This window comes from Nicotiana tabacum, chromosome 19 (assembly GCF_000715075.1).
Source record: "Nicotiana tabacum cultivar K326 chromosome 19, ASM71507v2, whole genome shotgun sequence".
NCBI lineage: Eukaryota > Viridiplantae > Streptophyta > Magnoliopsida > Solanales > Solanaceae > Nicotiana > Nicotiana tabacum.
In genome coordinates, this window is record NC_134098.1 from 100,036,472 (window position 1) to 100,051,534 (window position 15,063).

A 15,063-nucleotide genomic window follows, 5' to 3' on the forward strand; every position below is an offset into this window, starting at 1 on the left:
CTTTATTATTTTATGCTCAAATTCACCGTTTATTTTCTACGTGCACACCCCATTCCCTGTTTTCCCTTTTACATGAATTTACATGCAACTTTTTGTTTAACCTTGTTCGCTTGCTTCAATTTTTATGTCTTTTCCAATCCCTACCCCTTTTACCGCTTTATTATAATTTTTTCATTATGTGAACTAACTCCTTCTTTGTTTTTCTTTCTTTCCTGTATTTATATTTATTAAATACCGCATTTATCGCTTTCATCATGCAAAATACTTGAAAAGGTGTTGTTTTGTTTTTTGCATAATTACATGCTCTGTCTCATATTCCACTCGTGCGCAATTAATACCATAGCGGCACTTGATGAGTGTCCGCGCTCTTCCTATATTACCCTTTTTAAATTTGAAAAGGCTTATTTGCAGTAAAACTAGTTGATCAGCGGTGCAGTCGACGGTTCCGTGCCTTTCCCTCTCAAGTTGTCCGCTTGAGGGTACCGGTCTAGACTTTTATAGAAAACCCTACTCTGATGTTAACTGTTCATGCATCATGTCCAAACCTAGCACGAGTTAGAATGTTGTCTGCATAATAACTCTCTAAGGAAAGCCTTATCCAAAGTCCATCAGGATTTCCATAATCCCAACGGGCACGATCATGATACGTGCATTATTTGGAGAAAACGTGTCGATATGCTAATCATTAATATGTAAGTAGTCAAACCCGGAGGGGGAAAGGGCTAACTTTGTTTGTTTTGCAGAAATGAGGCACGAAGTCCCCAAGTTCGGCATGGTCCGAAGTATCTCACCTCTATTGCTATACTTGTGGAAAAATCTCTCGCCAAGCGACAAGAACCATGTGAAAATAATTCTTAGAAATTAACCTTCTTTGCTGGACATTCAGCCAAACAATGTACTGATTAAGGCCGCTACTATGTTCTGGGATGAAAAAAGGGTTGTTTTCCGTTTTGGTAACATAGAGATGACTCCCCTTCTTGAGGAAATAGGAGGTTTTGCCGGGCTACCCTGGGATAGCCCTGGTCTACTAGTACCGGAAAATCGTACTTCTAGGGTATTTCTGAAAATGATGGGTCTTAGAAAGAATGACGAGTTAGTCTGCCTGAAGAAGTCCCACATACCTTTCGACTTCCTCTACGAGCGTTATGGGCACAACACATCCTACTGTATCTATCATGATGAGTTTGCCATCACTTCCCTGGACTGGACTCATCGTCGAGTTTTTGTGTTCATCGTCTGTTTTTTGGGTATGATAGTATTTCCAATTCAAGGAGACAAGATTCACACTCGTTTAGCTATGGTTACCAAGACCTTAATGAAAGGGATTGCGGGACAGACTTACACTATTGTCCCAATGATCGTAGCAGAGATATACTGAGCTTTGGACTGTTGTAAGAAGGGATTCAGATATTTTGAGGGTTGTAATTTGTTACTGCAAATATGGTTGTTGGAGAATTTTCAAAGAGGACAGTACCGTCAGGAATTTCTGTCAGGAATTTCCGCAGTGACCATGGAATGACCACATAGTCTTTCACCATCCAAAAAGAATGACTTTTATCCCAGACAAGTTTGCACAACCGGAAAATGCCGTGGATTAGGTACACTTCTTTAGCAATTTGATTGATGACAAAGTCCATTGGATGTTCGAGTGGTTCCCAACTAGCGAGTTCATCATCAGGTCCAGGGATGTTCCTCACTTAGTGATGATCGGGTTGAGGGGTATCTATCCTTATGCTCCTATCAGGGTCATAAGACAGGCTGGGAGAAAATAAGTCATACCGCGAGTTTCTAAGATGGTTCCCTTCAAAGCAGACTTTCAGGGTGTTGCCATTCCATTCAAGTGTGAGGCCCAACACATGTGGCATCTAAAGATTATTGTGGAAAAGGATACCATCGAACCAGATCGGTATCACGCCGGTCATGTGTATTTCTACCTATCATGGTTGGATGATGACATAGCAAGAGAAGTCGAGCCAGGGATCGATCAAGAAAACAGGGTCATAGACGATGCTGCTGAAGCACAAGTAAAATACAAGAGGTTGCGCAAGAGAATCCTTGATTCTGAAGCCAGACATTTGTAACAACACAAGATAGACATGGAATCAATCAATGAATAGAGGGAATTTGCTACAAAATCAACAGAGAGGTTGGAGTACTTAAGAGCAGGGTTTGATGGAACTTGAAGGGAAGATGAGGAAAAGGATCGTGGATTGTCAGAATGCAGAGGGCAACGAAGGAGGACACCTAGCAAGGGCGTATCTGCTGCTGGACATGCGCGACCTGGGGAATTTGATCGATGGGGCCAAGAAAGCCAAGCTTGGAGAGGGTCCCTTCAGAACAAAATAGAATAGAATTGTGGTTTATTTGCTTTTCTAGAGTCGTTTTAGAAATTGATTGTAATAAGGCAAATGCCACTAGAAACTCTTTTAATTATTGTCATTTTAGAGGTTTGATCTATTTATTACATTAATGAAATGAGGCAGTTATCGGCATCAAGTTTCTCCAAATCTATGTGTCGCTAGGCCTACCTCAGGCACAATGAGGTCCCCAAAATTAGGACATGAATTTATAATTCCGCAATACATGTTTAAATACTGTAAATATCCTTCCAAAATCCCCTACTGACTTGTTTACATTTTTGCTTTTCTTTGTTTTAATTATTCCCATCCCCTAAGGTTGGTTCATGCATACTGGCATCATCAGCGTATCATACCAGATCCAGAGGCCCTTAACCTTCTCCTCCTCTAAGTGATCCTAAAAGTAAGAGAAAAGCTAAGATGGATAACATGAGTGGTGTCAGGAAAGATAACATTGCGCATGCGGAAAATGTTGAAACTTTAGATGGTCGGAGTACTCCGGCACAGAATGATTTGGTTCTACGGTTGGAGCAGAAAATACTGGAATTGCAAGGGGAACTTGAGTAGGTCCGCAACTTGGCAAACCTCTCCCTCACCTTAAACATCCCGAATATTAACCAACAGAATGCCTAAAACCCAGCACCTCCTCAAAACACACCAAACCAACATCCACAAAATCCTCCTGCACCTCATCAATACGCCACACCTCCTCAAAATCCTAACCCTCCACTAGTGCCAACTCCTCCTCAATACCAAAATCTTCTGACTCAGTATCCACAAACTACTACCTACCATACTCCTCAAAATACACCGCAACCTACCCCCGATCCCCAGAACTCAACCAATGATTATCACTATACCCAAATCTCCGGTATCCACCAAAGTAACCCCATATACATAGAAACTCTACCTCACCCCACTCAACAAACCCCCCAGAATCCGTCGAGAAGGACCTACTCATCAAGAACATGGCAGAGGAACTCAAGAAACTTACCAGCAAGGTTCAAAATGTCGAAGGGGGCAATGGTGTTGAGGGTTTGAATTATGAAGATTTATGTATTCAGCCAGATGTAGAACTTCCAGATGGTTACAAACCTCCCAAGTTCGAAATGTTCGACGGAACTGGTGATCCGAAGGTGCATTTGAGAACATATTATGACAAGCTCGTAGGAGTTGGAAGGGATGAAACAATCCGCATGAATCTATCCATGAGAAGCCTCACTGGAGACGCCCTGTCTTGGTACATCAGTCAGAACCCAAAGAAATGGGTTAATTGGGTAAGCATGGCATCAGATTTCATGAATCGGTTCAGGTTTAATAGGAGAATGCGCCATATGTTAATTGGGTAAGCATGGCAACAGAGACTTTCTGCGAGTATGTTACTCGATGGAGATCGGAAGCTGCGAAAGTAAAGCCGACATTGGAAGAAGAGCAGATGAACAAGTTCTTCGTCCGGGACCAGGATCCACAATACTACGAAAGGTTAATGGTTATCGAGAATCACACATTATCCGACATCATCAAATTGGGGGAAAGGATTAAAGAAGGGATCAAGAGTGGAATGGTAACTAATTTTGAGGGATTACAGGCTACGAATAAAGCTTTGCAGTCAGGGGGTATATCCAAGAAGAAAGAAGTAGGGGCCATGATGGTAGCCCAAGGTCTGAAGTCTCCTCTCACATACCAAACACCTTCACCCACATATCAGCCTTCACCTCCCAGATACCAACAATCTGCCACCACTTACCATACCTATAACACCCAACCCGCATACTACCACTCACCACCAGCCCACCAAAACTACCAAAAAACTAGACCAAATTTCGACCGCAGACCACACAGACAATACACCCCAATTGTTGAACCTGTAGATCAATTGTACGAGAGACTGAAGGTTTCCGGTTATATCACTCCCATTCCCGCTGTCGCCATGGAAAATTCCTCTAAATGGGTCAATCCAAATAAGACATGTGCCTATCACTCAGGCATGAAATGTCATACTATTGATGAGCGTCGTACTTTGAAGGATAAGATTCAGACATTAATTGACACCAAAGTTATACAGGCAAAGGAGGTTGCACTCAATATCCGTAACAATCCTCTCCCGGATCACAGGGGCGGAGGGGTAAACATGATAGAGACCGATGAAGAATGGGACTCGGAGGGGTCAATGGGACTCATTCGAGAAGGGGATAATCCTGAAACATCTCCAGTCACTCCCACACCTATCATGGTACAAACTCAGGCACCAATTGAAGTTGAGGTAGCTGCACCAACTCCGTTTGAGGTTGAAGTAACAACACCCTTCACCGTGATGGTAGCACTTACACCGTCTTATAAGTCTAAAGCTATACCATGAGATTATGTTGTAGAAGCAAGAAGGAAAGGAAAGGGGAAAATGGAAGAAACTGGTGCAACACAAGGTATGACCAGAACTGGTAGGGTTTACACGCCCGAGCATTTGGGGGGAACAAGTAAAGAAGCTCCTTCCAAGCAGCCCATCATTGAAACCGGCCCGGATGATCTTTGGAGAAAGGTGCAAGCAAGGGAGTAATCTGTGATTGATCATTTGAACAAAACCCCTGCTCAGATATCCATTCTATCACTACTGCAGAATTCTGAGGCACACAAGAACGCATTGATTAAAGTGTTGAATGAGGCTTGTGTACCCAACAACATTACCAGTGGAGAGATGGCCAGTATGGTAGGACAAGTGTTGGAAAGCCATAAGATCACTTTTCATGAAGATGAGCTACAACCAGAAGGACTAAGTCACAACAGGGCACTGCATATCACAGTGCAATTTGAGGATACGTTCATTGCCAGAGTCCTGATAGATGGGGGTTCGAGTCTTAACATATGTCCACTAACTACTCTAAAAAGATTGGGTAAAGGCCTGCACGAGATATGAGCAGGAAGTATGAATGCGAAAGAATTTGATGAGTCTCAAAGGGCCACAATTGGGGAAACCGACCTCAGCCTATAGATGGGCCCAACCTGGTTTGATGTTGAGTTTTAAGTGTTGGACATATCTGCTACCTACAACCTATTGTTGGGATGACCTTGGATACATGCCGCTGGGGCCGTAGCTTCTACTCTACATCAGGTCGTGAAGTTTGAGTGGAACCAATAGGAAGTGATCATCCATGGGGACGGAATTAATCCCATTTACACCAGTCAAATTGTTCCGGTCATCGAGAATAGAAGGAAGTTGGGTGGAGAAACATACCATCGCATAGAGCGCATCAATGCAATTGAAAAGGACAAATGGTGGAGCAGTAAGATAGAAGGCATATTGGCATGGGCAGGGTATGAGCCTGGGAAAGGTCTCGGCAAGAATCTCCAGGGGATCACCAAACCAATATAGCTAAAGCGTCACGGCATAACTTTTGTGCTTGGGTATGAATACACCTGGCACGAGTATCAGAATTGGTCGCCACCATGGCGTGGTCCTTATTACCCTCTAGAGCAACCAATACCACATTTAAGCTAGTCATTTCAACAAACTGACATGATGTAGGAGTCCGAAGAAGATGAAGTTCTAGCCAGTATAAGGAATCTATTTCTGGATGATGGAGACATGGATTGTAGTGCAATAGTTGAGGAGGAAGATGAGGAAGGCCTCATTATTCAGACCGTGGAGAAGGGAGTTGTCCTCAAGAACTGGAATGCTGCACCATCAAGGGCCCATCGAGTTCCTCGGTAGCCTGGCAATTAGCATCATTTATTTTTAAAAAAGCAATTTTTATGAGCATTTAAGACGTTTTCAGCATTTTGTTTTAAGCTTGTTTTGTTTTGAAATAATTGCTCGGGTCATCGAGCCGCACCTGTTTGACGTTTTCAAGATTTATCTAAATGCATTGATGTTTTTAGTATTTATTATTATTCTTTACGTTTTTTTTCTACAGCATTATTATTACCTACCCCGATGAACTTACGACTGTGACATGTAATGAGACAACGCAACATAAGGACAGTGACTCGGAAGAAATAAAAGAAGAAGATGTGATACCTGAGGAAATTGTCAGAGAGGTAGAGAATTTTGAGAACAAGCCCAAGTCCAATCTAGACGAAACTGAGATAGTCAACTTGGGAGATTCCGAAACAGTCAAAGAAACTCGCATAAGCATTCACTTATCACCATCAGAGAAGGAAGAATACACTCATTTCCTGAAAGAGTATGAAGATATTTTTGCATGGTCGTATGACGATATGACCGGGTTGAGCACATCCATAGTAGCTCATAAGTTGCCTACCAATCCGATGTGTCCACCAGTAAAGCAGAAGCTCAGGAAGTTCAAGCCAGACACGAGTCTAAAAATCAAGGAAGAAGTCACCAAGCAAATCAAAGCTAAGGTCCTCAGGGTGGTTGAATATCCAACTTGGTTGGCCAACATCGTGCCGGTTCCGAAGAAAGATGGGAAGGTCAGGGTGTGTGTCGACTATCGAGATTTAAACAGAGCAAGTCCCAAAGATGATTTCCCGTTACCCAACATACACATACTGATCGACAATTTGACCAAGCATGAACTCCAATCCTTTGTGGATTGCTTCGCGGGATATCATCAGATCTGGATGGATGAAGAGGATGCTAAAAAGATGGCTTTTATCATACCATGGGGGGACTACTGCTATAAAATGATGTCGTTCGGTCTGAAGAATGCTGGGGCCACTTATATGAGGGCCATGACAACTATTTTGCACTACATGATACATAAGGAGATAGAGGTATATGTGGATGACGTCATGATCAAATCCAAGAAAAGTACAAATCACATAACAAACTTGAGGAAATTTTTCGATCGGCTTTGGAGGTACAATTTGAAATTGAATCCCGCAAAATGTGCCTTCGGGGTCCCCGCAGGAAAGTTATTAGGGTTCATTGTCAGCCGCCGAGGAATTGAGCTAGACCCATCAAAGGTCAAGACTATCCAGGATTTGCCGCCTCCAAAGGACAAGAAAGACGTGATGCATTTTTGGGACATCTCAACTATACCAATCGCTTCATAGCACAATCAACTGTGATATGTGAGCCGATTTTCAAAATGCTGAAGAAGGATGCCGCAACCAGTTGGACTGAAGATTGCCAAAAAGCTTTTGACAAAATCAAAGAATACTTGTCCACACCACCAGTCCTAGTCCCTCCAGAGCCTGGTAGACCATTGCTACTCTACCTTTCCATACTAGATGGGGCTTTTGGTTGTGTCTTGGGACAACACGACGAGACGGGAAGGAAAGAACAGGCAATATACTATTTGAGTAAGAAGTTCACACCCTACGAAGCACGATATTCTTTGCTGGAACACACCTGTTGTGCTTTGACCTAGATAGCCTAGAAACTGAGGCACTAGTTCTGTGCCTATACCACATATCTCATATCAAGGATGGACCCTCTAAAGTACATCTTCCAGAAAACCATGCCTACAGGGAAGCTAGCAAAATAGCAGATGTTGTTGAGTGAATTCGACATTGTCTATGTGACTCAGAAGGCGGTTAAAGGACAAGCATTAGCGGATCATCATGCAAAAAATCCTGTAGGAGGAGAATACGAAGCACTAAAAACATATTTTCCTAATGAAGAAGCATCATTCATAGGAGAAGATATATTTGAAGCCTACGATGGGTGGAGAATATTTTTCGATGGAGCCGCAAACTTCAAAGGATTGGGTATTGGAGCCGTTTTGGTGTCAGAAATAGGTCAACATTATCCGGTATCCGCGAAACTCGGATTTTCGTGCACCAATAATATGGCAAAATATGAGGCTTGCATATTGGGGATCAATTTGGCCGTTGACATGAATATCCAGGAATTACTGGTAATTGGCGATTCAGATCTGCCGGTACATCAGGTGCGGGGAAAATGGGCTACAAATAATACCAAGATATTACCATATCTATATCATGTGCAAGAGATGATGAAGAGGTTCACGAAGATAGAGTTTAGACATGTTCCGAGAATCCAGAATGAGTTCGCAGACGCATTGGCCACTTTGTCCTCCATGATACAACACCCGGACAAGAACTTCATCGATCTTATTCCGGTAAGAATCCATAATAAGCCGGCTTACTGTGCTCATGTTAAAGAAGAAACAGATGGGAATCCATGGTTCCATGATATCAGGGAATATTTGACAAAAGGAGAATATCCAGAGCACGCAAGCCGCACCCAGAAACGCACATTTTGGATGTTATCTAACCATTTCTTCCAGAGTGGAGGAATTCTATATAGAAAAACTCCAGATCTAGGGCTATTACGGTGTGTTGACACCAAATAAGCCTCTAAACTGCTTGAAGAGATACACGCCGGAACCTGCGGCCCACATATGAATGGTTTCATCCTAGCCAAGAAGATACTCAGAGCCGGATACTTTTGGATGACTATGGAAACGGACTGCATCCGGTATGTCCAGAAATGTCATCAGTGCCAGATACATGCAGATATGATACGGGTACCTCCAAATGAACTTAATGCAACCAGCACACCTTGGCCTTTTGCTGCCTGGGGAATGGATGTCATTAGACCAATCAAGCCCACCGCTTCAAACGGGCACAGGTTCATTCTAGTGGCCATCGACTATTTCACAAAGTAGGTTTAAGCTGCATCTTACAAAGCTGTAACCAAGAAAGTCGTCGTAGATTTTGTCAGGGACCGTATTATTTGTTGATTCGGGGTTCAAGAATCCATCATCACTGACAATGCCGCCAATCTCAACAGTGATCTAATGAAAGCTATGTGCAAAACCTTCAAGATCAAGCACAAAAACTCCACAGCATACCAACCCCAAATGAAGGGAGTTGTGGAAGCCGCCAACAAGAACATTAAGAAGATACTAAGGAAGATGGAAGAGAATCACAAGCAGTGGCACGAGAAGTTACCATTTTCCTTATTGGGATACCGTACCACAGTCCGCACGTCAACCGGGGCAACGCCTTACCTATTGGTCTATGGTACTGAAGTCGTCATCCCCGTCGAGGTAGAAATTCCTTCCTTGAGAATTATACAAGAAGTTGAGCTCAGTGATGCGGAATAGATAAGAAGCTGCCATGAGCAGTTAGCTCTCATTGATGGGAAAAGAATGAATGCGGTGTGTCATGGTCAGCTTTATCTGAACAGAATGTCCCGAGCTTTCAACAAAAGGGTCAAACCTAGACAGTTCACTCCAGGACAACTGGTGCTGAAACGTATCTTTCCACATCAGGATGAAGCCAAAGGAAAATTCTCACCCAACTGGCAAGGGCCTTATATGGTTCACAGGGTACTAACAGGAGGATCACTCATACTCGCAGAGATAGATGGAGAAATTTGGCCAAAGCCTATCAATTCAGAAGCAGTCAAAAGATACTATGTCTAAGCTTTTTGCATTTCTTCATATGATGTAATTGAACTACGCTTGACCAGATTCCCGTTTAAGAGGGGATACGTACTGTGGGTTTGGTCACAATACAATAAAATTTCCATTTTTCCCATAATCGGAAACTGGGGCAGAATTTTGAGGAGGACCCTCAAAATTTTGAAGCAAGTTCAGCCAACGGCACTGTATGCGGAACAGCCAGAGATTCGTCTAGGTAACTGGGTCAGAATTTTGAGGAGGACCCTCAAAATTATATGGAAATAAGGTCGCAATATCTCTAACAATGTCGCAGTTATTGGTTCATCTGATCAATTTTTAAATGACACATTACTATGTTTTGAATAACTATGCATGCATATATTTTGAAAACTTTATTTTTAGCCTGATGCTACCCATGGTAGCTCGAACAGGATTCCAACGCGGAGCGGAGCAGACAAAGGCACAAACCAACCTCCCTCGCAAAACTCACGATTTTTCTTTGAATGCAGGAACAAGAGATAGTCACCAGTACGTGTGCACCTTGGAATCGGTGTCTTCATAACAACAAAGCTACCGAACTCATCCACAGCTAAGAAATACTCTGCTATCACTTATTATTTATTCCATTTGCATGAGACTAAGCGATGTCTCAAATCTTGCATGAGGCTAAGCCCTGCCTCCTCAATTGCATAAGGCTAAGCTCTGCCTTCCCATTGCATGAGACTAAGCATTGTCTCAAATCTTGCATGAGGCTAAGCCATGCCTCCTCAATTGCATAAGGCTAAGATCTGCCTTCCCATTGCATGAGACTAAGCATTGTCTCAAATCTTATATGAGGCTAAGCCGTTCCTCCTCGATTGCATAAGGCTAAGCTCTGCCTTGCTATTGCATGAGACTAAGCATTGTCTCAAATCTTGCATGAGGCTAAGCCCTGCCTCCTCAATTGCATAAGGCTAAGCATTGCCTTCCATTTGCATGAGACTAAGCATTGTCTCAAATCTTGCATGAGGCTAAGCCCTGCCTCCTCAACTGCATAAGGCTAAGCATTGCCTTCTATTTGTACGAGACTAAGCATTGTCTCTATCCTGTATGAGGCTAAGCCATGCCTCCTCAACTGCATAAGGCTAAGCATTGCCTTCCATTTGCATGAGACTAAGCACTGTCTCCATCCTGCACGAGGCTAAGCCCTGCCTCCTCAACTGCACAAGGCTAATCATTGCCTTCCATTTGCATGAGACTAAGCATTGTCTCAAATCTTGCATGAGGCTAAGCCTTGTCCCCTCAACTGCATAAGGCTAAGCATTGCCTTCCATTTGTATGAGACTAAGCATTGTCTCCATCTTTGCATGAGGCTAAGCCTTGCCTCCTCAATTGCATAAGGCTAAGCACTGCCATGCTCGCACAAGATTAAGCATTGTCTCCCATCTTGCATGAGGCTAAGCCCTGCCTCCTCAATTGCATAAGGCTAAGCTCTGCATTCCCAGCGCACGAGACTAAGCATTGTCTCCAATCCTGCATGAGACTAAGCATTGTCTCTAATCTTGCACAAGATTATCTCCAATCTTGCACAAGACTAAGCATTATCTCTCCTTGCATAGCCACAAATGTTGCACTGTTCAAAACCTTGCATTATTCTCTTCTCTCGAGGCTAAGCTCTGCCCTCGGTTCTACACAAGACTAAGCTCTGTCTTGTTTCATCTCAAGCATCATGTCTTTGCATCTCATGGGCAGAAGTATAGCCAAATTTTTCGAAGGCATCATAGTCCGAAGGCATCATCCTCATAGCCGGAAGACACCGTGCCATGGCCCGAGGATCTCTCAATATTGCACATCATAGTTCGGAGGCACCATCTACATATCCAGAGAACATAATTTCATGGCATGCGAATCCCCTATCTCACAATTCATGGCCCGGGACATCACGGTCTAAGGGCATCATCTTCACCGTCCAAAGACGATCTCCATGGTCCATAGGAAATTTGCATCATGTTTAAATTTATGCGATAATCTATATGCATGCATCGTATTTTGAATTTGAAGGTGATTCAGGAAGTAACCGTTCTCTTAACGGGAGCAATCTTCGCTCCAGTTTCCATTCAAGGTTCATATCCTTCAATTATTTCAAACGCAACCGACCACCATCCGTTACTTATTCTAACCTGATGCCCACTCAAATATCCGTAACCATTCTCAACCTGTCATATCCAGAATATTCAATCCGTTCTTATAACAATTCCATCGGTTTATTCCACCGTCGGATCCAAAACTATACATGGCCTGATTCCTGTAAAACAAGGGATATGTAGGTAGCTCGAAGACTGGAGTCTGGCCCCTGTCTTTTAAAGCATCCCTTTCGGTCAAAATTGGTCATCATATCTTTACCTGAAAACTCTTTCATCCTTCCCGGGTAAAGAGGGACAGTTGTTGATACCCAATTTTTTCCTATATATATTTAATATGCATAAATACTTTCAAAATAGCATATATATGCATATATACATTCATTCGATTTACAAGCATACACAAGTATTTTTCATAATCTTCCATGATTTTTAAAGACTTTAAATCAATTTATTTCTGTATTTTATTATATAAATATCCAATAATTACCCTACAAATTATTTTTTATGATTATTTAGTCATCTAAACTTATAATTTATACCCATATAAGGTTTTAAATATCTTTAGTGTATTTCTTATAATTACATTTGCATTTATTCAGGGCTAAATTGCATATTTTGCAATAATAGCCCATATATACATATAATTACATTATTTATATAAAAAATAACTTTTTATATTTTTATAATGTTAAATAATTTTTTTTAATCATTTTCATTCCCAAATGATATTTCTTTTATTTATCTATTATTTTTATAAATTATTTATTTATTAAAATTGAATATTTAAAATCTGGCCCTAATTTCATAACTAATTTCGGACCTAACTACCCAAACATAGCCCAATTATCCCAAGCCCAAATTCATTAGCCCAGTACCCATACCCATTTAATTAACCCGACCCAACCCCTGCTCAAATCCCAGCCGTTGATCAAAAATGATCAACGGCTCACAAACGCCTCCCCTTTTTCATTGTATCACTCGTCCTCAAACCCTAACTCTATTCCTCCAAACCCGCCGCCTCTCTACTCTCTCCCCTCTGAAGGACCCTAGCCCGCCGCCTCACAAAAACTCTTATCCTAATCCCGCTTCTAATAGGATTTTCTTCCCATTCACTTACCATTTCAATATATTTCTATTATTGGGAGATTCTCTACGGTATTACTTAGTACTTGCCTAGACATGGCAAGTACTCTTACTCTGATTCTGTCCTATTTAATTTTCATCTTTTGAATTTGGATGATATTGAGTCCAAACACGTTATTTTGCACCGTGTGAGTCCGATTTATTCGTATCTTGCTAATTCATACTTAACCCTAATGTTGGGGTTTACAGATTCTCTTTGATTTGAACCGAAATTGGTTCAAGCTTTAATTTTAAGTACTATCTCGTCTATATTCGCCTTATTATGTATGAATTTGTCTATTTCTGCCGATTATTTTTACTTGCCCTAAATTATTGTTTCAGATCCTTTTTATTTGAACCAAATCTGGTTTGATTCTGTGTTTTATGAATAATATTCATGTCTATGTTCATTTTATACAATATGTGACTCTTTGCCTTTATTTTCTGCCGATTTTGTGGAGTTTACCTAAAAACTAGGGTTTCAAAAAATTTTCTTCTTTACTGATTGTTTGAATTAATTATATTTCCATATTTATGTGTTTAGTTCCTACACTATTTAAACCCCTCCCCACTCCCCTTTGGTTAAGTTCAAAAAAAATCATTAAAAAGCTATAAAACTAAAGTTGTATACTCCTTACTCTTGAATAATCTTGTTCTGTAGTCTGGTTCCCGGTCGGCTGAAAGCCAAGGCCAAAAATTCTGAGTTCTTGCTCTTTCGGTGATATTCACAATACTGTGGGATTCCATTCTTTCTTGTTTCATTTTAATTGGTGAGTTACCAAGCCTTTGCCATTTCATTCTGATTTATCTGTCATTTCGTTTAATGGGTGACTTCAATTAGACTATGCTAACCTAAATGCCATTACGTCCGTAGTTTGAGACATGTTTAAACCTACTTTGAGTTGATTAATTTGATTCTGCCTAATCTATATGTCACTGATAGCCACCTCTTAAAGTTTAAGTTTGTTATTATCCTGTTCTTTCAACATGCTCTCATATCTCCTTCTATGGAATAGTTAACTAGGTATGGATGTATTCATTAGTAGGATAACAAGTCTATTTCTGAATTCACTATAATGTGGCATGTTTGATCTTGTTTTCATCATATCTTGACATCTTTAGTAATTGCCCTAATTAGTTTTCAGCATGTTATGGTCTGTTGCCAATTGATATGATTTCTTCTTATGACACTAGTTTCTGCACTTAGCCTAATCTGAATTCTCTTTTACCACTATAAATCTGTCTTGTAACTTGCCTTGTTAGCATCTGATTGAATTCATTTCCTGAAACTTGATTAAGCATGCCTTAAGTTTAAGCATGTCTGTTATTTGTTTTTATATGCTCAATTGATTCTGTCCTTCAGTGGAATCCCTTAACTTCATTCTATTCCTCTACAATCTGGTCTTTCTGAATTCTTCTCCTTAGCCGGATGAAAGCCGTGGCTACTTAGACTCTGTCCTTTGACCTCCCTAGTGTGAGCACTGCTCATGGATCATTTGAGACCCTTATGAACTATGACACACTAGGACCTGGTCCCAAGTCTTTCCTCTGAATTATTTCTGATCAATCTCCCTAATGTGAGCACTGCCCTGGGTTCTTGAAGCCCTTAGGAACTCTGACACACTAGGGTCTTGGGTTCTATATGCTCAGCCTTGACATATGCTCACTGGGTGAATCACTCAATAATTAGCTGTTTTGTATCTATGAATATGAAATTTTGGAGTTGTTGTGAATTATGAGAATGAAGGCCTGGCATGTCCATGTGTATTTGGGCATGATGTAGGATCCCTATAGCTATATCTATTCTGTAATTTACTATATTCATTCTGGGTCTGTAATAATTATTGTAATAATATTTTGGGGTGTTAGTAAAATTGGGAAAGAGATTTTTATCTTACTTGCAACAAGTTGGGTAGAGATCATGCCTATAGGTTTGATATTGTGTTATTATATGTCGTGTGTTAGAAATCATGCCTATAGGTACTTTGTTATGTTCAGTCATCATATGCTAGCAGCCCTGCCTATAGGTTCAATACTTGGTTCAATTGTATTCTATTTCTGCTTATTAGAGACCATGCTTATAGGAAATGGTATGATTCAATGTATGTGCAAAAATTATGTTTACATGCT